General features: G+C 30.7%; 1 protein-coding gene across 1 annotated transcript in view; it reads right to left on the bottom strand.

Annotated features, from left to right (window-relative positions):
* Positions 1 to 1210, bottom strand: part of LOC137654534 (uncharacterized) — a 96971-nt gene extending 95761 nt beyond the window's left edge. Inside the window, exon 1 of the mRNA XM_068388245.1 lies at positions 1021 to 1210. The gene's annotated coding sequence lies outside the window, so the exon portion shown is untranslated. The remainder of the gene's footprint in view (positions 1 to 1020) is intronic.
* Between the last annotated feature and the right edge of the window lie 3007 nt (positions 1211 to 4217).

Genomic DNA, 4217 nt, shown 5'->3' with positions numbered 1-4217 from the left:
AATTATTTCAATTCCTTTCAGAAAAGAAACTAACTTGAATATTACTGTATATAGCATTAATAAATAAAATAAAGTGTAATACCTAACATATAACTGCGAAGTATAAATTTAAGTTGGCCTCTTTCTAGTCTTCATATATCATAACCCAGCCAACGAGGAATATACCAGAACTCTCATTCGATAATCTTTCCTTTGTTTCCGTTAAGTGTTACATCACATTCAATCAAGACTTCATGTGACCAGTTACCAGATTAAAGGGAATAACATCGAGGACGGTAATAATGGTTGAAGAGCGATTTGCTTGTAGCAATGTGTTGTTTCATTGGTGACCTCTTTGTCCTGTAATACCAGATTCACTTTCTATTCACTGATCTTTTACCGTTCCCAACAAATTGCTACTTCCAAGGATGTCTTTCCAACCTCTTACAAACGTGGAGATACTTTTGATATTTTGTTTCCACGTCTAAACATTAGCTTTATGCCAACCGCAACGCCAGAAGGTACAGCGTACCCAAGAACATTCATTCCAATATTACTACCTCCTATAACAACATGCCCTTGAAATAACAATAATAATGACCAAATTGGTCCAGGCCGTGCATTGAAGAGACCATACAATTCAAACTGTAAAGGTCATAACCTTTATTCAAAAGGCCAATTCAGAGAGATAGAAAGAATTTCATCTACATGTTATAAATTCTTTTTATCATCCGAGTTACAACTTTAATATTGACTTGTTTTATACCTGTTTACTTCAATGAATTATCTATTGATACTACGTTTATTTAACTTATTTACATATTTCAATTAAAAAATTCAATTGATCAATAGCCAAATTCTCTCTGCAGGAATGGTACTTTCTTTTACGATGTAAATCTAAGTCACCCTATATTCCTTTCCTTTGGCCATGCTACACTGAGCAATGGTCCATTTATTTATTACAAATGGAAAAAAACAACCCAATTTCCACAGAAATTTTGAAACGAACGATGCCACCAAAAAACCACCACTTGTACTCACTTCGATTTTGCCCTCCTTATGCGATGGACCAGATCCAAGTGGAGGATGGTGCCCTCCGTCGGATGGTTGGAGCCCTCGTGCCTGGTGTAGATCTCGACGCTGAGACTGAGCTGGCCCGTCCTACCGGCCCCATCTTCAGGAGACCTGTCACCCCGTATAACGACCCAACAACGGCGTTTCCAGACCTGAACCTGAATGACAAGTATGGAAAAGGGATAATGGAATTAATACGTCATCAAAGAAGCGTACTTGAGAAAACCAGTGCGTCAAATTTCAGAAGTTTAAATGTAATCATTGCAGTCTACAAATAGTTAATGCAGTGATCAATTGTAATTTTTAATGATATTACACATACGATTTACCTATCTGTAAATCATGAGTTTTTAAATGAAGACTATTCATAAATGTAAGTTTTTATGAAGAGGAAATGGGTGAAATATAAAATGAAGATTAGGAAACGCTAATAAAATAATATATTTCTCGTCTGACAGACTCGATTACAATTACTAAACTACTGGAATAGACAGCGAACAAATTTATAAAATCAAATGTTTTATAAAGATTAGGTGACAAAACACAAACACACACTATATATATACATACATATATATACATATATATGTATATATATATATTATATATATATATATATATACATAATATACATGTGTGTGTTTGTGTGTAATGTATGCATACATGTTCATATAAAGGCTTATGTATATCACAAACATTATATGTATATATATATATATATATATATATATATATATATATATATATATATATATATATATACTGTATGTGTATATATATATACATATATATATATATATATATATATATATACATATACATATATATATATATATATATATATATATATATATCTTTTATAACACAAATCATATATATCACATGAGTGTATAATGAGTGTTAAATATTTAGGTATTTATAATAAAAATCAAATAAAACAGGAATATGAATATTTCCATCGTACACACTACAGTATATGGTGTAAAGCATACAAAGACGATCAAGACGGTAATTGATATATATTAAAAGTCGTAACAGACTTGAGACTAATTTCCACATACACACACACACACACACATATATATATATATATATATATATATATATATATATATATATGTATTTGTTTATTTATTTATAAACTATATCACATATCTCGACTCACCATTTGGTGCAACATTCATCCATAAAAGTGAGATGGAAAAATAAATGTTTCAATAATTAACTACCAAGTGAAATGATACACAATGGAAATTGCTTCATTCCCGAAAACAGAGGCGTCAACATTTCCAAAGTTATTAGTGGCAAAAAACTCCCTTGGCGTGAAAATGGCGCTCGACACTTGAACACTGAACGAAATCTTCTCGAATGTGAGCTAACAATTGCTATTACAGTAGAGATGGTAAAAAATCTGATAGTTGAGAAGGGAATAGATGAAACAGAAAGCAATGTTCCAGGAAGGGAAAGGACACTGTTCAGAACCTATGGTACAGCAGCAGCTCATAGTGGGTCAGTCACACGTCTAATGAATCTTATTATACGCCATTGGGTGAGAAGAAATAACTCTCTCTCTCTCTCTCTCTCTCTCTCTCTCTCTCTCTCTCTCTCTCTCTCTATATATATATATATATATATATATATGTATATATATATATATATATATATATATATATATATATATATATATGTGTGTGTGTGTGTGTGTGTGTGTGCGTATATACACACCTCCATGGCACAAGGAAAGTAATATCATATAGAAAAGAATAATAAACATAGATGTATGGCATAGTAGTGACCACAACCTACTTATTCATGAAAAATATGATTATGGATGTGTGCATCCTGCTAGGACTCAAGAGCATCAAACTATCAAGTTAATGTGAAACGTAGTTACTTGGAACTTATCAATCGCCTTTGATATGCAATCATATAAATACATATTCATACAGACGTATGCTTTCACACACACAAATATGTATCTTGTATCTAAGTATATATATATATATATATATGTGTGTGTAAAAATATGATATATATATATATACATATATATATATATATATATATAAAAATTATATATATATATATGTATATATATATATATATATATATATATATATATACATAGAGTGTGTGTTGAGTTATATGTAGACACACCCCCTATTGCACAAAGTTACCGTATGACCTCTTGAAATAAAATATCTTTTCATACCTAGAAATCAAGAAATTATGAAATCAGTCTCATCAATTAGTTAGAAACTAACATTTTCGCTTAACTGTGGTATATATAAAAAATATATAAACCTATTAGTGAGAGAGAGAGAGAGAGAGAGAGAGAGAGAGAGAGAGAGAGAGAGAGAGAGAGAGAGAATATATATATATCAAATCTTGATTTATGCCGCAGTGAATTGCCTACTGTAGATAATTCTCTTATTAGGCCTATCTCGAGCAAGGCTTGGCCTAAAGCCCTAAATGGAGATTCATCCCTCAGCTATCAGCCCTGGCAGGTGAGTAATCGTTAGCAGTAATTAATGACGAACAAAGAATGGCTCGGCCTTATCGTGAGATATGTGGTGGACGCTGCTAATGATGTCGATGATGGTGACGATAATGTAGTAGAACGCATGTGGATAGATCTCACTATGTTGGATGTCGACGATGAAATTGATGGTGAGGAGATGTTTGCTCCATCACCTTCGATCGTCAAGGCTGTTGGCCATAAATGAAACGGAAATTGCTTTTTGGTTAGGGTCAATGTAGATAAATTAATTAAACGGGAAAAACAAAAAAATGGAGATAGGGAAATACACACGTACACACATGTATATATAGTGTATATATGTGTGTATATATATATATATATATATATATATATATATATATATATATATATATATATATATATATATATATAAATATATATATATATATATATATATATATATATATATATATATATATATATAACATTATATCATTGAGTAATACTTAAAGAAAATTGTATTTCAGACGAAAAGAACTGAAAAAGTAATATCAAAATGTGTGGATTTATTATCGGGGAAATAATAATAACTAATAGCTAAAAAAGATCCTAATAACAGAGATAAATAATGTGATATAAAGAATAAAAGAAAATTGACAACAAAGAAGTTATTCCGAGATTT

This window comes from Palaemon carinicauda, chromosome 15 (assembly GCF_036898095.1).
Source record: "Palaemon carinicauda isolate YSFRI2023 chromosome 15, ASM3689809v2, whole genome shotgun sequence".
Taxonomy (NCBI): domain Eukaryota; kingdom Metazoa; phylum Arthropoda; class Malacostraca; order Decapoda; family Palaemonidae; genus Palaemon; species Palaemon carinicauda.
This window is presented reverse-complemented; position numbering and strand designations above follow the sequence as displayed.